The 23,111-nt window shown below is 43.4% G+C and overlaps 1 protein-coding gene across 1 annotated transcript in view; it reads left to right on the top strand.

Annotated features, from left to right (window-relative positions):
* Positions 1-10,996: 10,996 nt before the first annotated feature.
* The window catches only part of CUL1 (cullin 1), a 56,257-nt gene continuing 44,142 nt past the window's right edge, over positions 10,997-23,111 (top strand). The window contains exon 1 of the mRNA XM_086614427.1: positions 10,997-11,036. The gene's annotated coding sequence lies outside the window, so the exon portion shown is untranslated. The remainder of the gene's footprint in view (positions 11,037-23,111) is intronic.

The raw sequence follows: 23,111 nt of genomic DNA, 5'->3' as shown, positions 1-23,111 counted from the left end.
ATTTATGTTGTGTTATTTCATTTAATTTTATTTTATTTTACTAATCTTATTTTTATCTTGTCTATTATTTTACTTTAATATTTTTATCGTATTTTCTATTATTTTATTTGTTACTTTATTTTGTATTACTTTATTTTATCTTATTTTATTATATTTTATCTTATTTTACTTTACTTTTATCTTACTTCATTTTTTCTTATTTAATTTTATTTTACTTCAACTGATCTATTTTTCTTATCTTATCTTATCTTATCTTATCTTATCTTATCTTATCTTATCTTATCTCTTATCTTATCTTTCTATGTTATTCCATGTTACTCTATGTTACTCTATGTTATGTAGGTTTATGGGATTTTTCAGAAACCCTTTGACAGCCGATGCTCACAGGCATTAACCCAATGCACACGTGTAGCCAGGAGCTGCTGCGTTCTGCAGTGGAGCTGAAAGAACATCCTGTGCAGCCCGGTAAAGGAAAGGCACAGAGCCACGGGAAGGAGCAGCAGGAGCACAGGCCAAGCAGTCCCTGTTTCCCGCACAGGGAGAACGCGAAGGATGAGCATCGGGACCGACACGCACAAATGCAGCAGTGTGGCACCCCGGGCTGCTTCCCAAAGACGACACGTGTTGATGACAGCACCTTTTGCCCTTCCAAAACCTGCTCCGCTGCTGAGCTCCTGGCCCAGGGCTGCAGGAAAAACGCTCTGGTGCTGCCCTGCGTGTCTGGCACGCGGGCAGAGCTGGGAAGTGGCAGCTCCAGATGGGGCAGCGAGCCTGGGGCCCTTCCCAGCACGGGCTGCTCTCCACAGGCACCAACCCCCGGGGAAACGCAGCCCAGGGAAGAGCAGAGCTCGGGCTCCAACCTTGCCATGGGCAAGAGAGGCCGAGAGAGCCCGGACACGATGGTGCCTGGGAGAGAGGGGCCGGAGCAGCAGCGAGAAGCAGCCAAAAGGGCCCAGAGGAGCCCCGGCACGGGCCGTGCTTGGTGCTGCAGAAGAAGGCAAAAAACCCCCCGGGGAAAAAAAGCCCAGCGTGGGGGGGAAAAAAGCCCAGCGTGGGGGGGAAAAAAGCCCAGCGTGGGGGGGAAAAAAGCCCAGCGTGGGGGGGAAAAAAGCCTTCCTGTCCCCATCTGCAGGGCATGAGAGGCCGTCCTGGTGGCGCGTGAGCAGCAGGCGGTGGCCCAGCCAAAAGGGACCGGAGGAGCCCTGACAAGTGGTCTTGCTCGATGCTGCAGAGGAAGGCAAAAAACCCCCGGGGACCAGGGCCAATCTGCCCCGGGGGAAAATTCCTTCCTGACCCCAACACTGGCGATCGGCTGTTCCCTGAGCATGGGAGCAAGACCTGCCGCCTCCTCCCACAGCCTGCTCACGCCTCCCAGGAGGTGCCCAAGCCCTGTTCTCCATCAACCTGAAGCCATCTCGGGGGCTTCTGAGAGTGGCCAGAGGCCCTGGCCTGATTGACCTTGGGGGCAAGAAGCCTTCCCATGCCTGGCAGGGCACCACTGGGTGCTCCAAAGCCCTGGGACCTCTGGCAACACCTCTGCATCCCCCTTCTTACAACTCTTGCCTCTGGGTCTGTAGGTGCTTCTGGTCTTCTTCTCTCAGACCTCTCCAAGTAATTCCACAAGTGGTGCAGCTTCTGGTCTTCTTCTCTCAGACCTCTCCAAGTAATTCCACAAGTGGTGCAGCTTCTGGTCTTCTTCTCTCAGACCTCTCCAAGTAATTCCACAAGTGGTGCAGCTTCTGGTCTTCTTCTCTCAGACCTCTCCAAGTAATTCCACAAGCGGTGCAGCTTCTGGTCTTCTTCTCTCAGACCTCTCCAAGTAATCCCACCGGCTCGTCAGCCAGATGCCTTCAGGCCGCCCTCTGGCCAGCTCTGGCTGCGGGCACAGGGGACGCCCCCTTTTATAGTGCCCGGGGCCATTGTGACTGCGCGTTGCCGGGTGCTGGCACTGTGACATGGGGGGGACAAGCCCCGCCCCCTGGGCACGGCCCCGCCCCCCACGGGGTAGGGCACGTGCTGAGGACAGCAGTCAGGAAGACCAGAGCTGTAGTCATGGCAAAGGCAGACAAGCTGGAGGCAACTGCAGCAGCAACGCTCTTGCAAGAGCTGTTCAGAAGCAACGGCAGCAGAGAGGAGAAGCCGGGAAGGGACAGCTTGTTGCCAATTCACACCATGACCCGAGATGCTACCGAAAGGGAAGGGTGGGCTCTAGAAGGAAAGGATCAAGAAAGAGTGATCCCCCTAGACAGGAGAAGAGCCGGGCCCTGGGGGAAAGGACCCAACAGATTGAAATCTCTTCTCTGGCTCAGGGAAACACATGGTGTGCGGCATAGGCTACTTTTCAGAGTTTTTCAGGTATCATCTGTTCTCCTGACCACGCAAACCACCTCTCTTCTTACCCTTTCTGCCAGCATCTGCCTTACATTGATGCCATGCTCCCACAGATGCAGATCATGCATTAAATGACGACAAATCATCCCCTTTGGGATTGTTACAGTTCACTGGTCTGACCTGTCAAGCTGGTGAGAAGTTGAGATGCAAATATTTCCTCTGCCTACGTTCTGCCACCAAAAAACTCTACAGCAAGACCTAAACCATAAGCTTGAAGCATAAGATATCACAAGCTTGTCAGCATTGAAAGACATGATGACCAATCTCTTATGATGCTCATTCTTGGACCTTCCTGCTTGGAGCAATTCTGCCTGCAGTGGCTTAAACCACTACTGATCAAAGAGAAACTCATTCCCCTAGAAGAGCTTGTGTCCTGTGAAGCAGCATCTCCAAGGGATCAAAGCAAGGAAAGCAAGCCTTAGAAGGTTGGAAGTTTCAGTCTGACTAAGCCCACAGAAAGTATCAACTCTTGTTTGGAATCTGCAGAGTGTGAAAAGCTGAGCTGTGACTTGCAGGAGAAGTGTGCTCCTGGGAGGCTTCTCTTCCATGTTCTCATCCCTTCAGGTAGAAAGATCATGAGAACCAATTTCCCAAGATAGGTTCAAAAAAGCAGCCTTACAGTATGGAAAACGCTCATGCAGAACATGACTTTGGTTCAAGATACATGTTATGTCTGTGAAGAGCTGGCTCTGTAGACACCATCACAAAATATCAAACCACTGCAGAAAAAAAAAAAAAAGAATACATCTTTTACTAAGCATTAATGAAGCTTATAGTTCTGCTTCATTAGGAGCAGGTTAGCTGATACTCAAAATAAAAATAAAAATAAAAGTAATGAGAAGCATAACCAAGGTTGTCTTCCAGGCTGTAAAAACTCCTACACAGATAGAGCTCTAACAAGTTAAACCAATTTGGAGTCTTGGATCTCAGGCCCAAGAGAAATCTTCAGACCAATGAAGAAGATGACAGAAAAATGAAAAGGCAATGGCTTAGTGCATGATTTGCCTTAGTATATAGAAGAGGCATTAGCAGAAAAAGACCATTTCTGATTGAAGCATTTAACATAGAAATGACTGAGAAGCAAAAGAAAAAACCACTAAAACCCACCCTCTTCTTTTCATTACGAGTTCCCAGAGCAGACATATGCCTTTAGATGTGTAAAGAAATATTCTCAGTTCTGGAATTTAAAATACCTTGAAGTTGGGAACAAGGTGGAGATTTTCTCATCTTTCATTTTGAGACATAATTCATCCTTGCCCTGGATGGGCAATGGTCCTCCACTTGTACTCCTGTGACACTACATTGCATAAAGTCTCCACATCATACCTTGAGATTAGAACTATTAGAAGTGGTCAGGCAGTTGGACTAGATGATTGTTGTATGTCGTTTTTAACGCAACTCCTTGTATTGTATCATCTTGTCTCTTTTCTTCTTATGCTGGAATTCATTTTGCTGCAAACCTCTTAAGCAATGAATTGTTCAGGTGACAGACATCTGGAAGAGAAGAGCAAAATTAGAAGTCTTGAGGAGAGCTACTGTCCTGTGCCATTCTTGGTGATACAGCCAGCAGGTGTGATTGACAGTATTAGCATTGGCCTGTGGCTATAAAAGGACCAGCAGATTAACCAAAGGTTACCGTATTTGTGCAGCGTTCTTAGACCGCTTTTTTATTCAATATATGGATCTGGCACTGCCTGTCTTCCACATGCAGAGGTTGCTCTTCTTTGTGAAGAACAATGTGATCTCTGCAAAACGTTCTTTACTTTCCAGTAAATGTTCACAGCACAAGAAGCAGTAAAGCACTGAAGCGTCATCTGCCACTGATAGATCCTTTCAGGCACCTTTGATGTTGGAAGGACAGGTGATCTTTCTTCTCAGTTAGTTTATACAAACATTCATGATAGATAGTGAGCACAAGACTGATTTACTAGCAATGATGGATAATCCTGAAACTCAAATTTTCCACTCAATAGAAAAGCTGTAGAAATTGGTAACCTCTTCGCAGTACGTTCAAATACTGTACACAATCATATATCCCTTTCACAGATTTTATATTTTCTGTATTATATTTATAATATAAATATATATATATAATATATACTGTTTATATTATATATATATATATATAATATATACTGTTTTATATTTCCTGTATCTTTGCTTGCAGCACCCCCAAGAAGGAACAGTAAGGGTAAAAAACATGCCTGCTGCCTCTTGCTAGCTCAAGTAACAGAGGTTCTCAGAGCTAGAGAGCAAACTTTGCTCAGCTCAAAAGCAGGAATAAAGTCTTAAAATGAGGAACCATCACTTATGAGCTTAGCCAAACATTCTTGACCGAAACACTGAGGAAAATGGATCTACCAGAAAAAGCAAGAGATGTTCAATAAAGCCATGCAACCTTTACCAAATATTAGTACTGCAACACAGTATCACGCAGGAACAGCTAGGCATTACTGCCAGTGACTGTATTGCTTCCTTCAGTCCATGCTGTCAAAGTGACCAATAATCGGCAGATTTGATGCTATTCATTAAGAAGAGCAAACCAGCACAGAAGTAGCTGATACCACTGAAGCACTTAATCTCAGTTTTGCTTTGTTTTGAGACTCTCTGTCTGCCATTGGGCATGGAAATTGAAAGACATAAGAGGAGGATGTTTTGTGGTTCTGGAGAGGTAATGCATGTGAATAACAAAGACTATAGCCAGTGTGTATTCCTTATTCAGCCTTCATAACACTGCTTTCTCTTAGCACACATGACAATCCTTGCTGGTTTTGGCAAATGTATTCGCTGAAAAGAAAAAAAAAAAAAAAGACAGCTGTATCTTAGTAATCCCAAATTATTAGCAAATTTGAATCTACAGGCAGGAGGTCCCACCTCACACAATAGCATAACAGCTCCCCACTCTTTTTCACTTCTGCGAAGCACAGTAAGGCTCATGCCAGTACAACCAAAGCCTAGTGCAACATGGGAAGAGCATGCTCCTGCTATGTGAGGCAAATTTATAGATCGCCTTAGAGAAAGAAAAAAATGAGGACAATGCTCTCACTCTGATAGAACAGAAAATAAAACTCAGTTTCTAGTTCTCGTAGACAAACTTCCCTTTCAGGTCAAATGAAATGCTTTGTGCCAAACAACTTGAAGATTTAGGAGGGGAAGTGGGACAGAAAAGGGAAGGAAAGAAGGACATAGAGAGTTCTTTCAGCTGGAAAAAAAAAAAAAGTGACAATTTGCATCTGCCATGATCCATAGCAATTTTGGAAAACAATTATTCACAGAGATCTTATCCTGGAAAGGAAAATGACTAGTAAAAAAATCATCAAAAAGAGGTAATTCAAAGCATTCTGCCTAGAATTGATGCCTGAATGATGCCATCCAGAGGGACCTTGACAGGCTGGAGAGGTGGGCCTGTGAGAACCTCATGAAATTCAACAAGGCCTAGTGCAAGGTCCTGTGCGTGGGTTGGGGCAATCCCAAGCACAAGTACAGGCTGGGTGGAGAATGGATTGAGAGCAGCCCTGAGGAAAAGGACTTGGGAGTGCTGGTGGATGAGAAGCTCAACACGAGCCGGCAATGTGCACTGGCAGCCCAGAAAGCCAACCGTATCCTGGGCTGCATCAAAAGGAGCGTGGCCAGCAGGTCGAGGGAGGTGATTCCGCCCCTCTACTCAGCTCTCGTGAGACCCCACCTGGAGTACTGCGTTCAGCTCTGGAGTCCCCAGCCCAAGAAGGACATGGAGCTGCTGGAGCGGGTGCAGAGGAGGGCCACGAAGATGATCCGAGGGCTGGAGCACCTCTGCTATGAAGACAGGCTGACAGAGTTGGGGCTGTTCAGCCTGGAGAAAAGAAGGCTCCGGGGTGATCTTATAGCAGTCTTCCAGTACTTAAAGGGGGCCTACAGGAAAGCTGGAGAGGGACTTTTTGCAAGGGTGTGTAGTGATAGGGCAAGGGACAATGGCTTTAAACTGAAAGAGGGGAGATTCAGATTGGATATAAGGAAGAAATTTTTCACTCAGAGGGTGGTGAGGTACTGGAACAGGTTGCCCAGAGAAGTTGTGGATGCCCCATCCCTGGAGGTGTTCAAGGCCAGGTTGGATGAGGCTTTGGGTAACCTGGTGTAGTGGAGGGTTTCCCTGCCCATGGCAGGGGGGTTGGAACTAGATGATCTTTGAGGTCCCTTCCAACCAAAACCATTCTATGATTCTATGATTTGGTTAATGCCAGATTCAAATGCAAAACCCTCAGAGGGCGTAAAGAGGATGAGACTTCTGAGAAAGCAGTTTGTTTAAGTAATGGGCAAAACTTTGTCCCATTTCACGGGGAATAGAGAACAGTTTTCATTGGCTTCTAGTGGAAAGTTTGATGACACTAGGTACAAAAGAAAGCTTAGAAATATCTTTTTAAGGACAAAAACAGTAGGAAAAAATTTCAAGCTGCTTCCTGGAGGTAGAAGACATAATTGTGATAATTCAGCTTACAAGAATGTATGAGATGCATAGAAAATCTCTTCTGGTACAAGCTCTTGATACACAAAAAGAGTGAAAGTTGGCCTCTGAATCTGACAGATATTTGGAAACAGTATCTGCCATTGAGTCTTGTGGATATATGACTCAGTACCCAGTACTCTGGCTATGAAGGAAGACAAAAACACATGCATTAAGGGGTCCTTACTCACTGTGTAAACACAGAGTATCCAGAAAACTCTGGGCCTCTTTATCAGGTTGCAAGATAAAATTTCAAACACGTTGTTCTGACTTGTAGCAAGAAAAATCTTTACCCAAGCATGCACCTAACATATATCACACAGCCTCCCCAGAAGTTTGACTGATCATCTTTTGGTGAACCTCATTATTTTCACTCAGGCATTCTCACGCTTTGGAACAGACTTTTATGTGTGTATGTGTGATAGGTGCACAACATATATACAGTCACTTCAGTTTAAATTCATCATATTCATGTACAGCTTGCTTCTCAATACAAAAATTCCAGAGCTAAGGGCATCTCTCAGCTATAGCCATACATCGTGAAAATATTACCCGTGAAATCTTGGCTTTCAGGCTCAAAAAAAATGGATTTGAAAGTATGTCTAATAGCATTTGGCTCTATTAAATTTCTGAGGAGCCTTCATCAGTTCTCAAGGAAAAAAGGACAGTCAAGAAAGTGTATTGCGCTCACCATGACTGGTTGGAAACAAGTGCAAAACAGGCTTCCAGACGTTCACCCTTCCTCATGGCAGATTCAGGTGGTGAGCCAGAGTTGCTGGTGTTGCCTGCCCCTATGTAGAACTAAAATTACTTTTGGACTGTGGGAACTCTTGACCTAGGGGTCTGAGTATTTTAGTTACACCACCGACAGGGTCTCCCAGTCAGGCATGTGATAACCCCCATCCTAGTGCTCAAGGAATTCCTTTCCACAAAGAAGGAAAGTTGCTTGGTTAAACACTTTTGCAGTATTGCCTCTCTCTCTCTGTGTTGGTTTTTGTTTGTGGTTTGTGTTTTGTTTTTTTTTTTTTCTTTTTTTGCCAGCCTGAGTCACTAGTGCACTGGCAGCATAACAGAACTCATATTTGATAAGAAAGTGACAAAAAATCTGGTTATCATTCACCCTTAGCTTGTCCTCCTGGCCATACTGAGGGGGTGATACTGTTCTCAGACGATCACTGTTGATATAACTAGCAGGGAAAGTATCCCTCCGCACCTGCCCAGCCTCCTGACAGTAGTCACTGCACCTCTGTGTCTTCAAATGACTCAGGCTTTTCCTCTTTGCCAACGGAGCTTCCTACTTGCATCGACAGACAGCAAACATTGTCATGATAATTTTCCTGCTTGACGTGTGCTGATTCATTGCTGATGCAACAAGTGCAAAACCTGCAAGTTGCTTTCAAAACAGGCCCCTCTCAGCAGCACTGTGAACTCACTTCAGTAAAAACAGAGTGGATTTCTCTCATGAAGTCTGTCCTTGAAATTTTGGCTGCCTCGATCTCTAGGGGAAGCTTCTCTCCTTTCATGCAAAGTACATCAATTCCACTAGACAATTTAAAATGCATTAACGATCCTGCTGTGAGTAATTTGGTAATATTTATTTTGGCATTCAATTCTCTTTTCTCTCTATGACCACTTATCCTGATATTGGAATACTTTCAATGGATGTATGAATAAGCCATGCTATGCACCATGTGTAAACTGTCTAGTGAGCATTTTTCATGGCTTACCTTTTCAGAGTGCCAACCGAGCTACCACTGTCATGAATAAAATCGGAGAACTGCACCTTGCCGTTTTAAAGGATACGCAAGCCATAATGCAACTCTAGGGAAAAAGGAAAAAAAAAAAAAAAGAAACAAATCTTCAACACTGTAAACTGTCAGATCTCAAGCTTGTACTGCAGTTAACTTCAGTTAACCACAAAAGTCAAAAAATCCAGCCTAGTGCAGGATGGTGCTAATTCAGACTGTCCTTCTCCCCATATTTTCTTCCCTTCCTGTCATTCCTCTTCCATTTTCCTTGCTTATCCACAGCTCTATTGTGCCCCCGTTTTAGGATTTTTAAACAATGATGGCTTTACCTCCGTGTAAACACAAATGCTGTAAAATACAGCATTAAAACTTACTTTCCAAGACTGAAAAATCAGTCCTTGTGTTTTATGAGCAGTCCATCCTCCTTTGGATTTGGCTCCTGTCTCCCAAACTATTTTTGTTTGTCCTCACTCTCTTCAGTCTTTAACACACCATGCAGAACTGGCCGTGCTGATGCAGCATCCAGCATGACTAACACAAACTCTTCTCCAGTACAACTCATATACCTTAGCAAGCCAGAAATTTAGTCATGCCTGGGAATGGTATTTGCAAAGTATGTCTACATGGGCAAAATTAATATGTGTTGCGATGCCACCCAGCCGACCGAGACAGTGTCCCTGCTACACCTTAAACCAGTTCCTCAGACAGTGTTTCTCAGCTGCTTAGCCAGCACTGTTTCATTAAAAAAGCTGTGTCAATGAGTTTGCTTGTGTCCACTTGAGTAGGCTGTGCCGTAGTAAGGAGCTATTATACAGGGAAATAACTACTCGAGCACTTAGGTGACTAAGGGCCATGAGCTTTGAGAAGGCCAATTTTCAAAAATAGTGTACAGCTGGTGGAACCAGGATGTAAGTGAAAGATTTTGCAATAGGGAGAATCTTCTGTTTCTTCCTACTGCTTCCTCGTTTATCTTTCCTTACCTGTGAAGTTACTGCATTTTCTGGGCTGAACTTTTAATACTAACGTAAAGGATAAGAACTTTTCATGACCTCGTTTGAGTTGCTTTAAATGTCTTCTGATATAATTTGTATCAGAACCTGAATTCATCTCAGCAAGGAAAATCAGCATGGTTTGTGGGAGTACAGTGCAGAGAACCCTGAAGTAACACAATACCAAGGATATGCAAACCTCATTCTTTTCCTTTGCAGCACAGCTCCAGCAATACAATTCCACAAACCTGAGGAATAAATAAGACAGGACTGACTCCAAAACACTACTTTTTGGAAACCTGTCTTAATTTCGGTATGATTTTGTATCATTGATTTCATATTGTTACAAAGAAAAATTCATTGTCCCACTTGCAATCCACACAAAAGTGATGTGAATATGCTAGGAAGTGTATATTTTATAATCATAAATTAAAGTTACCTACAGTAGGTATTTTGCTTAAATTTGGTCATAGATTCCAGACGTTCATGTAACTACTTATCCTTAAATCAGACTACCTTCACACACCTTCCAACCAGCTCACAGCTGAACAATAAAGCTTGCTTTCTTTCAATTTCTACCCTGTTCTTCTCTCTGCAATGTTGTTTTCCAAGTTTTCGTATTAATCTGAAATTCACAATCACAGAAGGATTTCTAAGGATGTTCTTATGACAGCCACACTTCAATCATCATCAAAGTCTTCAATGCAACGTTCACCTCGAGGTAATGAGTCTTGGTGTGAGTAATTCAGAGGTGAGCCTCATAGCTCGGTTTAACACTTGCTCGACAAGGACAAGCTCTTCACGCACAGCTGTACCACCCACTCGTGCTCCGGGACCGCGCGCGGTGCAGCTCGTTAGGTCCAGGACACGCTGGAAAACCACGTTTCTCACCAATACAAAAGTGGCCGCCCAGTTATGGACGGAGAAAAGCCTTATCGCGTCTAACGGTGCCATCCTGAAACACATCTGACAGCTCCTCTGGCACTGGACTAACTTTTCAGGGGGGTCGGAGCGACGACCCCTCGGGCAGAGCAGGGCCCGGCGGACGAGGAGATGGCAGCGGCCGGCCCCCGCCCGCGCCACCGGCCGCCGGCGGGCAGGCTGCGCGGAGAGGCCGAGCAAGGCTGCGGTCACCCCGAGCTCCCCGGCTCCCCGGCCCCGCCGGCGGTGCGGGCGAGGGCAGACCCGCGGCACCGCGGCCCCAGCCCCAACTTCAGGGGAGAGGGCGGAGCGGCCGCTCGCTCCCAGCGCCGGCAACCGCCGGCCCAGCCGCCCCGCGGGAGCCGGGGCGGGGCGGGCGGCGCGGGGCGGCGCTTCGGCGCTCTCCGGGCCGCGCCGGGGGGAGGTGGCGGCGGCGGCAGATCCGGGCCCGGCGGAGGCGGAAGGGGCGGGCGGACGCGGCCTGACTCTGCGGGACGCGCGATGCTGGTGAGTGCGCGGAGGCCGCGGCGCTGTGTCGCAGCGAGGCCGGGCCGGGCCTGGCCCGGGAGGAGGAGGCGGCGGCCCCGCTGGGCCGAGACCGTTCGGGCCTGGCGGAGCGGGGCCCGGCACTGAGTCACTCCGCGGGGAGCGGGAGCGGGGGAAGGAGAGGCCTGGCCCGGCCCGGCCGCCCGCCTTTCTTCTCCCGGGCGCGCACCTGGCTCCGGCGCGAGGGAGATGGCGGGAGCTGTTGTCCGGCCCGCTCGCAGATACGGCCCGGGGAGCCGCGGGCCGGGTCGGAGCGGGGAGGCCGCGAACTGCGCACTCGGAACGCATCGCCCCCATTGTGGCGCGGGAGCCCGCCCCGCCGGCCGCCCGGTGCCCCGGCTCCGCCGGCTCTGCCCGCCGGCCGGCCTGCCCGCTCCCTGCCTGCCTCCCCGTGTCGGCCCGGCCCTGCCCTCCGCCTCCCTGCCCTCCTCCGTGGCTGTGGCCCCCGCGTGGCTGCCCCTGCCTCTCCCTCCTGCCCCGCGGGCTCTCAGACCCCGGCCCCTCGGGCCCGTCCTCCGCAGCCCCGTGCCCTCGCTTTGTCCCCTGTCCCGGGACTACCCACCCCAGCCATACCCGGCCCTGCTCGTCCCGGGTCTCTGCTCTTCTCCCCTTGAGCGTTGTCCGTAGCCTCACTGGGCACTGTTTCCAGGTGTTCGCCTCCCTTCTGTCTTCGCTGTCCTCTGGGCCGCTTCCTTTCACCCTCTTGTTCCCCAGCCATCCCCAGAGCCCTGGTGATGCTCGCGTCTGCCTAGGAACTGTTTGCTTTACCTACAGAAATTTCCCCGTGTCCCCAATACCGTCGTAGGGCCTGGGGGGTTATTTCCCGCAGCTCCTCGTGGTCACCTTCTCCAGGTTTCTCCCACTGTCAAGGCTTCCCCTCTTGCCACCTACTGTTGTGGCCTTACCAGAGAAGGTGCCCCCTGTAACCTTTTATCTGTCTGTGCGTTTGTTGCTTCCATCCAGGTGTCTAGTCCTGCAGTTTTTTGTCATTGCAAATAATCATCTCATTTGTTTCCCAGTAACTTTGCCACTGAAAGCTGTGTCCTTACTGGGATCCTTTTCCCATCCTCCTTATTTCCTCTTCAAGTTACAGTCCATCACCTTCATTTTCCCCCTGTTACCTTTCTCCTTTCAGTTTTCTTCCTCCCTGTAACTAATTCCTTCACTATGTTTTTTTGCCCTTCTGATCTTGTTTTCCTGTCATTAAAACCTTCCTTGTGATCTCACCTAATACTCTTCCTTTCCACACACTCCTTTCCTTTGTAGACTCACATGCTGTCTCCCTCACTTTGTATTTAAATCCTCCAGCTGTGCCTTAGAGGAGAAAGGAATTTAACCCTAGGTTATCTGTATACTTGTCAGTCAGCACTAAGAGGACACAGATTACTTATTTGTTTTACCTTATTTTGTTTTCATTTGTTTTGTTGCTGACTCTCTCAACAACCTTTTCCCCCAGTATATGTGTTCATATATAATCATATACTTCTGCCCTAATACACACACGTACCCTGATGCTAGTCTGGGGAAAAAAAAGGTCTGTCTTGGAGATCCTCTTGGCAGGACTAGGAGGAATGTTCTGTGGGGACCAGAAATACCTAGTGACCATGTGACTTAAATTAGGCCAAATATTGTTTGTAATATCATATTGTGAATTGGTACTTAGTTGATATGGAGTGTGTTTGGGATGCATCCTCTTTGTGGAAGTAGTAAGATACTTCATAGATAACCATGGTGCGTAGGTTTTACTCCAGAGATGCTCACAGGGGGTTGCTTGCTGAAACGTTGTGTATTGATGGTTAGGTGTCTGTGTTGCATTGACACTTTGTGTCTCTGGGTGGTGACTCTACTAGAAAAGTCTTTTCCCTCTGCTTTGCGACTTCTCTTGTTTCTCAGTATTTGTTGCCCAGCTTCTTATTTTACGTCTGTCTTAGTGGCTTTGGTCTTAAGTTCGGTTACATTTTGCAGTCATATTGTCACCATGTATTTGAGATACAGCTGAAACACTGGACTTAGTTGGCCCGTGGAGGCATGGGAGACACACTTCACACTTGATCTTGGGAGTAATTTGTACACCTAACTCTAGAATCCAGGTTCGGTGTGTAGCATTAACAGCTTCTTAATTTCTCAGCTGAGTACACACAGATGCTAGTAACTCAACAATACCTCAGAGCAACTGAACTAGGCTTCTGATCTGAATTACCCCTCTGGAGGAGACTTTCCATGACCTATCCAGGGGTCCTGTAGAGAACAGTTTCATAGTTTAAGCACCTAAATTAGGCATATGCACCCTGGTCCTTGGCTGACAAAACAGTTGTGCTGGTTTAACTGCATAATTTTTCTTCCACCTTAGTCTTCTATACAGTGATTTGAACTTGCCTTATAACTTGGGTCTGTTACTTACACTGTTGGCATGAGAAAATCACGTTGCTTTATTTTAAATCATTTAAATTAATTTAAGCTAAATTGATGCACACCCTCATTTGGATACTGATTTGGGGGTGGCTTTTTTGAAGTTAGCTTAGTGTAAGTCTTACATTCTAGCTGTATTGTTACAAAACCAATACTGAGTCCTTTGAGAAAGTTATCTCAGATGTTCAGCTTAAAAAGTGTTTTCTTACAACTTATATGTTAAGATCTCCGAGTACTGCTTTTCATCTGTTGCATTTCTCAAGTAGTGCCTAGTTTTGTGTAGTCACAATTACTTCAGTAGGGCCCAGCTTAATGATGAGTCACATCCTGGGTGTCAGTGGCTGCATGAATTTGGTGTACCTGGAGTCTTCTCTCTTGGCATTGTAGTTTGTGTGGGTTGTGGTTTGTTTTTTTTTTTTAAATCCTAGTGGACGAAACAGCTTTAAAGATGTTCCACTTGCACTTATAGCACTCTCAACATCAAAAATTTGCATCACGAATGTGAAGTCAGGAGGTTGTCCTAGTAAGAGGTTGTCAGTGTGTTACAGGTGTATGCCAATGTCATGTGTACTACACTTTTCAACCAGGATTTTCTAACTTGCAGAGGGCAGAATCAGGTTAAAGTGTAAAGTGACTGGATCAGTGCTGCTGTTCAATAGTATGGCCATGCTGCTGTACTTTCTCCTGCTGTTCAACGGGGTCTGTGTGTATCAGGAGGAAAACATGGTAAGTGGCCCTCTTGGATGGGCATGCCAGGAGGACATGCACAGGCAGTCCCAGCAGCCTGCAGGCTGATAACAGTCTTCCTGCAGCACAGAGCTGAAAGAAAGAAGAGTGTGGATATCCTGGTTTTAACTGGGACAGTGTGGGGAGTTTTTTTTGTTTCGGTAGCTAGAAAAGCTCTGTGTTTTAGATTTACTATGGGGTTTGTTACGAGAATCATGGAAAATTTGGTCTTGGAATTTCTGCATGTGCTTTAGGAATGCATGAAGTTGGTTTAAACGGACTACTTAGATGCCAGCATTGACTTTTTGGCAAGAGTAAACTAATAAAAACTTTTTAATTACTGTATTTTTCCAGATAATCTCCTTGTAAAGAAGTGATTGTTGGAACCAATGATTAGATGCCCAGGTAGAAGTTGTAGCCTATACAGCATGCGAACTTAAACTGCCTTTTTTTTTTTTTTTTTTTGATTTGTCACAGAGATCATCGAGTTTCCCTTACTTATTAAAGGAAAATTTTCAGTAAGGAAAAGGCAAGAAAATGTAATGATTGGAAAATTATAGAGAGCTGTTGACCTTGTCTACATAAGTAACTTGCTGTTTTATTATAAGAGTTGTAGGTTTTTCAATGGAAGAACTACTACAGATTGACTATTGATGTTTCTACAACACTGCAGTTCAGACCTGTTACAGATACAACTAAATGGCTTGGTAATAAAATTGTCCTGAGCTGCTGCGCCCAGCTATAGTGCTATAACTTGTAGCCTCTGACATAACTGCAGGGATGGGACATTGTCAGATTTAAACACTTGTTGCATTTTCCAGCGTGAGTAGTTATATTAGGTTAAATCAGGGAATAGTTGCCGTACAGCTGCTGGGAAAAGCACTGATTTAGGAAATAATGGGTGTCCCAGTGGGCGATTTTCTGGTAGTTTACTTTTTCCTACAGAATCTCTGGTGCCACAACAGTGAACTGCTTCATGTTGCTACCTCACGTCTTATAAATGATACAGGTCAAAATGGAATACGTTTTTTTAAACAAACCAAACATCTATTATCTTCCACTTTATTTAATGTAATGTTTTTCAAATCTCATTTCAACTGTGAGCCTTGGAAAAAAATGAATGAAGGCTACTGTGAAAATAGGAAAATATTAATTCTGTTTTGCACTTCAGAAAACTGGTATAGAGTCATATGTAAATTTTTGCCAGAGTTGAGATCTGTTGTATTTTATCTTCAGGATTGCCCAGCCTTCTTTGCCAATTGTATCCTGGACTTGTAAAAAGAAGCATGACCAGCAGGTTGAGGGAGGTGATTCTTACCCTCTATTTTACTCTCCTGAGACCCCACCTGGAGTACTGCATCCAGCTCTGGGGCCCCCAGCACAAGACATGGACCTGTTGGAGCAGGTCCGGAGGAGGGCCATGAAGATGATCTGAGGGCTGAAGCACCTCTCTTATGAACACAGGCTGAGAGAGCTGGGGTGGTTCAGCCTGGAGAAGAGACAGTTTCAGGGAGACCTTATTGAGGCCTTTCAGTACTCGAAGAGGGGCTTATAAGAAAGACTTTTCACCAGGGCAGGTGATGACATGACAAGGGGCAATAGTTTTAAGCTGAAAGAGGGTAGCTTTAGATTGGACCTAAGCCATTCTTTATTATGAGGGTGGCAAAGCACTAGAACAGGTTGCCCAGAGAAGTCGTGGATTCCCCATCCCTGGAAGTGTTCAGGGCCAGATTGGATGAGGCTTTGAGCAACCTGATCTAGTGGAAGGTGTCCCTGCCTATGGCAGGAGAGCTGGAACTGGATGATCTTTAAAGGTCCCTTCCAAACCAAACTGTTCTATGATTCTTGAATAAACAGTATAACTTTGATATGCTGTTCTTCTAAAAACTCTGAAAGAATTAATATTGGCTCCTTCTCTTCCCCTTTTGATTGTTCTGGTTTTGGAGTTGGAAGGTTCACTGCTGTGGCTTGATCAAGCAGGCACAAGGCATTGCTTGACATCAGTACTAAGAATAAAGGACCAAAGACGTTTTCTTTGAGGTCTTTGTAGTTACACACTAGATTAGAATATCAGTTCAATACTGTTGAGTTCTTTTTCTTTAAATTAGAAGTATGTAAAGGTGATAGAAAATGCTCCTTGTCTTTGGATTTCATTAGATTTGCTCTAGTTCCTGTGTGTCTTAAACTTGGTGTTAACTTTGAAGGAGAAATGGAAGCTCTTTATTCGCATATAGGATGATGAGAATCATGATGGAAAGTTTTTGTAGTGCGGGCAGCTTTTCACTCTGCTCTGGCATTGGACTGATCTTTTGGAAATACGCACATGCCTCTCTTCTCCCGTTTTTGTGGAAATACTAGTGGTTTTGCTAGTGGGACCCAAACGAATTTGATTTATTAGTATACAAGGTGGACAAAAGTTAATTTTTTCATTTTAAAGCAGGAAGCTGCAAGAATTCATTTTATTAGGATGGGAATGCAATTTCAGCCATAGTCAGACTCAGAACCTTCTTGTTTGTGTTTATTTGCATCTGATATAACTTGGCTTTTTGTTGTTCTGTGTGTTTAAGGTTGGACAACATCTTAATGTGGATTAGAGTTCAGAAGTAAGGCTGCTGATGTGACCTTAGTTCACCCTGTTTTGCTCTGTAATTTAAACTTAATTTCATATGTAGATTTTCAAGCTCCTCTAGTCTCACAGCAGTGGAGACTGTCATCTGGAAGTTTTATCTAAAGTTTGGTGGACTGAATTGAGGGGAAAAAAGGGTTATAGGAAATAGTTCTTGTTTTGTTAGCTGCTAGTCTTTCCATCTTGCTTTTTGTGGTATTAAGGTCATGGGCAAATGTTCTTCTAGGTAGCCAAAGGAGAAACTTTTCACTATACAGTTGAAAACACTTTTTAAAAATTTTTGCATTTTCTTAAGAAAACAGATTGTTCTCTTCCTGTGCTTTTTTCAGAGATAACTTTGGAAAAGTTTTGTTATCTCTGAAAGCGTGCCTTTGCTAGAGTGCTATCACTAATAGGAGTAGTATAAAATCAAAACGCTTAAGTAATTAAATTGATTTTGTTAGGTTCTACTGCAGGCTTAGCTTTAAAACTTAATGGTGCAAGCTCAATCAACAAGAAGCAGGATTTGAGTGTGGCTGTTAGGGATGTGTGTCAATTTTAACTTTTACAGAATTAAATTAAACTGTTTCACTTCTGTACCAGGCACACCTGTTTGCAGTCATGAGAAGTCAAAACTGATTAAAAATTTGCTGAAAATTATACTGAATTTATGCAGAACTGACTTTTTGTGAGGTATAAATTCTTTGTTATGAGTTAGGGCTGTTACAGATCAGATTTCATAGCTGAACTAGAAAAATCATGTATGAGTCTCTAGACTGTAATGAGAAAGTTCTCATTCTTTTCCTTGCTGGCTGTAGAAGTGAGTGTGTCTTGTCAATATTTAGGCATCTGGAATGAAATACATAGGAGCTGTACTGTTCACTGCTAACAGTGTTTGCAGCACTGTATCATAGTAGTAATCTAGATTGCTAGCAGATACATCTGCACTTAATGTAGACCTGATTTAAAAAAACCAAACCAAACCAAAAAACCCAAACCTAGAAGGGGCAGCTTTCTCAGGGTAGTGATTTAGTCTAACACAGGAAATGAGTGCGAGTAACTGCAGCAGTCCTTGATCTGTAGACTGTTTTTACTGTATGATAGTTGCAATCCTCATTGCTTCAGAATGAAGTGTTAGCATGAAGATGAAAATAGGAGGAAGCTCTTCAGTATTTAAGCCATGCTCTTGTGGTATATTTGAACATCTGAAAATGTCAGACCGTTTGCAAGATGTATCAGTGTGACCATAATCTTTATTTATAAATTGAAGTGGGAAACTGCATTGGCTTGATCAGTTGAGCTCTTGCAAAAGTAACAAGATGGAAGATGCTGTAAAGTTAGCAAGCTGTTGGAAAGAGATTCCAGCCAGAATTGTTTTATGCTCATTAATGTTAGTACTTTTTAAAGTGCTGGTAAGAATCACCACCTTCCAAGAGCCTGGGAAAACTGTGTGGAAACATAATTACAGGTGAAAACTGCTGTTTGAATCTAACAGGTTGTTATGAAAGTGTATGTTGTGGTGCATTGAGTGCTGTTACAATGGAGGAGGGCTCGTGTCAGTTCAGAGGCTTGGTTTGCGGGTTCTGGTGGAGATCATGCTGTGTCCGAAGTGGCCTGTAAGACTATAGCAAGATTTTATTGATGGAGATCAGTAGGATCTCGGTGTTTCAGCTTATTAAGTTGGTTTTAGTTAAAGTTTAGATGGCCTCAACCCAAGATGTTTCAGGGTTTCCAGAGTCTTCTGAGTGTGTTCTTGTTCCGTTGCATTTGATATGACTCTCCACTGCTGAGTTGTCTTTTTTTTTTTTTTCCCTTCTTATTCTTTTAAAGAAAAACAAGGTGTGTTCTATCTTCTGCTTGGCATGTTCGGTAACTAGCATCATGTTTTCATGGCTTGTCTTCCCTCATTCTCTTTTTCTGCATCTTCCTGGCTGATTCAAGAAATCCATCTTCAAGTGCATTGTCCTTCAAGGCTTATGTGTGTTTGGATTTTGTTGCTGGGGTTTTCGTTGTTTTTTGTTGTTGTTGTTTGGAGTGTGTTTTTTTTTGTTTGTTTTGTTTTTTTTTAAATGCAGACTGGCTCTATATATGATTTAAGCCAGAGAGAGACTGGGAATACTCAAGGCCCTTTGTCTTGTGTAAACCTTTCTTCCTCCTCTTCAGTGCATTTGTATCTTGACTTGATTCTCTCTGCACGCAGTATTGTTCTTTTCCTAGTCTGCAGTCTTCGTTTTTCCAAGATGTAAGAGCTGAGCATAGTCAGTGTTTTAAGAAGCTATGAAGCTTATCACTGCAGGCTCAGTTAAAAAACACTGTAGGGTCTGCATCCTGTTTGTAGCACAGGAAAACCTGAGACCGCCGGTTAGAAAGGACATGTTCAGTTTAGGAGTAGTCTAAAAACCTTGTACAGAAGGATTACTTGAACAGCAAAAAAGTGAACTCTCTTCAAGATGGTCAGACAAAAACCTGAAAAGTTTTACCTGTATGGTAGTATTAAGGATATTGTTACTTACATTATTTTCGAAGTTGGTGTTAGTGCAGTAAGAGTACTGTGAAACTTTTCTTGTTGGCAGGGTTGTTAATACTGACCAAAGTTGACTTCAGCTGCAAGTGCAGAAGGGAGAGTTTGTTCATATGGTTACATCAGCAAACCCTGTCTAGTCTAGACCTAGCCTCTGTTCATTAGGCAGCACATGTATGTATTTTTTTTGTTTTGTATTAGCTATTGCATCACTGCAGTGAGATCTCTGTCAAAAGTTGCAGGAACTGTTTGCTCAAGGAAGACAAGGGTAAAGCTGAAATTCAGAAGTAAGGAAAGAATGATAAGAACTAATAAAAGAATAGGCAGAGAGAAGTGAAAAAGCGGCACACTGAAACTTGCATGGCGCTTTTCTGAGGAATAGTCATTTATATTTGGAAAAATCCTTCTAACCAGGCATCTGGATTAACACCATGTGCGTTAAAAAGGCTTCTAGTGAACATGATCATTTAAGTAAATAAGAAAGGTATAAAAACGTCAATTCCAAGTTACTTCCATATAGTGTTTAAATTTGAAAATAAAGGTGAATTTGAGTGTCTTTCTAGCAGTGAAGAACACATCCAGGCTTTTGTTTTATTTTTTCAGCTGGCAACTGTATCACTGGCACATGAAGTAATGTAGGGTTGTATTCCTTGTAGCGCTTTAGATACGATTGATGAGAGCTGTAACTGATAGAGGAGGGGGTGTGGGAAGAACACTGAAGCCCCCAAGTGAAGGCATCATCAGGGAGGAAAAGTAGCAACTTCTCCAACTTAACACCAAATTTACACAACTTGGTATTGAGCTACTGGCAAATTGAGCCTACTTGCTTCTACTCTAAACTACTTTTTTAAAAAAAATGCTGCGTAGAACGCTTTTACCACCCCAAGACAGCTTTTGGAAGGGAGGAGTATATGCATGTATACATCTGCCTTTTTGTGATGAGATGAACTGAATTTAATTCTCTTGAAAATAAGATGAGCTAAAGCTTTTCACATGACATGTAACTCAGTATTTTGTAATAATACAGAGGAACTGAACACTGTAATTTGCATAATTTGTCTCTTAAATATCTTTGATTTTGAAAAAGGAGAAGAGATTGTAATATTTCTCCTCTGGTACTGATATGATTTCTGGAATAACCATATTTTACAGTGGTTGTAGTTTCATTTGTGGGCTGCATTGGAAATATCTACTATAGACAGATTCTCCACGTTTTGATTAATTACACATTTGTAGCATGTAAAGTACTAAGGACATTATGCTTGCTCCTAGTCTTGCTTTAAGGATTGGGTCACTTTATGTGCATAAACTATCTGCCTAGTTTATAGTCTGTATATTTAGTGACTAAAATACTTCTGGATAGAAATGTCAGTGCTATAAAATGTTGCGTGCAGGACCATGGCTCAACTAAGCTATATCACATTATCATTTTGACCTCATAATGATAACCTCAACTGAAGTCAAGTAAACATAAAATAGTTAATTTATAGGTACGTGGATATAAAAAAGTGTTTGAAATCATAAATTCCATCAAACACAAATGTGTGCTAGAATGGAGGTTGCATCCTTTAAGATTCAAGAGATGTTTTTAACCTGGAAAAAAAATCCAATAAATAGCTTATAAATTTTAAAGGCAAAGAAGTAAAAGGTGAAAACAAAGAGAATTTTTAAGCTCCTCCCCACCTCGCCCCAATGCTTATATCTGATTAATCATGTAGATTGTATCTTACAGGCTAACTAGCATTGGAGGGAGGTGTATTGTTCTCAGCTCTGTGCTTTGCATTTACAAGCCTTTTCAAACGGTGTGCGTTTGCATGACTTCAAGAAGAATCTTAAGCCTGATTTGTTGGATGGATCATTTGCAGTGTCCTATATATGAAACTGTCCATGTTTGGTGAGTATATATGAATAATAAATTGACTCCTTTGATTACAAGAGGGGTTTGCCTAACAATGAAAACAACAGATGTGCCTTTGGATGCTTACTGTAAGGCAAAAACTTGCCAAATATTTTGATACGATAATATTTTACGGTCACATTAACTACGGTGATTTGGAAATTTATTTGAGCTAGAGTATAAACCAGCATCCAGTATCTTAAGTTGCTTTTAAAATAGTATAAGAACAAGCAAACAGCTTGTGTTAGAACAAAGGTAGTGTTTAGTGTGCTTCTGGTTTAGTTTTTTGAAAATACTTTTTGTGTCGTATGGCATTGGTTCAATCAGCATTGCGTACCTTGGGTAAATAACCTTAATAGTTGCCTTGGCTCAGTGTGAAGGTAACAGACTTTCAGGGTGTAAAAGTGGTTGGGAACCTTTTTGAGTGTGGTGTTTGCTGGATACAAGAGCATATGTTGAATTTCTGGATCAGACTTGCTGAAATGCAGCAACAGGAGAGCACGATGAAGTAAATTAAAGCAGTCAAGCTGGAAAAATGGTGAGGGAAGTTTGGCAAGAGGAATTTCATCTTGCATTTTTAACTGTGTGGCTGCATTAAACTTACTCCTTTTTCTTGTGTTTTGAAGCCAAAGATTAAATGCTTATTATACTTTGTCTTTTCAGCACAGAGGGCTGATATTTTTCTTGTAGTGGCCATTTAAGTGAACGTGGTCACTGCACCAATTTTTACAAAAGATGTCAAACTGCAGCCAGTGTCCAAATGAACTCGTACTGTATTTTTGTTACTGGGAAACTTGCATTTGGTTTTAGAAGACGGATTTGAGGCGGTGTACAGAGGTGAAATTCTGCCTTTTAATACACACTTGTAAACTTTAGAAACTTGGTAACCCTAAAGGTCTTTGAACTTATTTTTAATGGCATTCATTCTACCATAGCTTATTAGTAAAACTTGCTTCTCTTCCTTAATGTGCTTGGTTTTGGTATGATTAAATCTGGTCACCTTAACTCACGCTGTTAGGTGTAACAAGAATGTTCTCCTCGTGTTTGAAATTAGACAAGGGGTAAAATACTTGGAAATGACTAAGTCTAGGTTCCGTGCCTCTCTACTATGTCTTTAAAAGAAGCAAAAACCACCACTATCTGGGCTCTTGGGTCAGTTGGAAAACCTTGCTCTGGACCCGTAAGTTCTTACTGGGCCAAGAAGGTGACAACTTCAAATTCTGTCTGTAATTATTTATACAATTATTGAAGTAAGCTATCTTGAAATCTGTAGTTTAGAAACAAGTGGTTGTGGGAGAAAAACGGGTGATGCATAGGCCTTGGAGCTGTGAAGCTGAAAGTTACGTTTTGTTAGGACATAGAAATGAGGTGGTCACTCCAGCAGATGGCTTGGGGTGCTGTAAAGTTGGTGGGGTTTATTATGTGTGTTAGGTAAAAGTAGGGTTAACTTTCAGGTTTTCTTATAGGCCTCATTTGGCATACACATCATTTTCCTCAAGTGGGATATCTAAAAGAAACACTATATTATTAGATGGAAAACAGTGATTTTGTTTTTGTGGATCAATGTGATGTGTTTCCTTGCATATGAGGTGTTGTCCCCCTGATAATGAAAAGGAGGGAATAGCGTTTCCCTCTGTCCTTCAAGGCTGTTGTTCTAAAGTTTTGGCAGAAATATTACCTCCTCATGACAATTGGCACGGGCAGAAATGACAATTTTGTTTGACAGTGTTTTAATTGCAGTACTTGAATGCAGGGTTGAAAGACAGGATGGCATTGAACACTGTCATACTGCTTCATCAAATTGTATTCATCAAATTCATCAAATCAGCTGCAAACTGCAGGGCTAGGTTTTTCATGTAAATATAGCTGCTCCTGAAG

Source organism: Tauraco erythrolophus, chromosome 7 (assembly GCF_009769465.1).
Source record: "Tauraco erythrolophus isolate bTauEry1 chromosome 7, bTauEry1.pri, whole genome shotgun sequence".
NCBI lineage: Eukaryota > Metazoa > Chordata > Aves > Musophagiformes > Musophagidae > Tauraco > Tauraco erythrolophus.
This window is presented reverse-complemented; position numbering and strand designations above follow the sequence as displayed.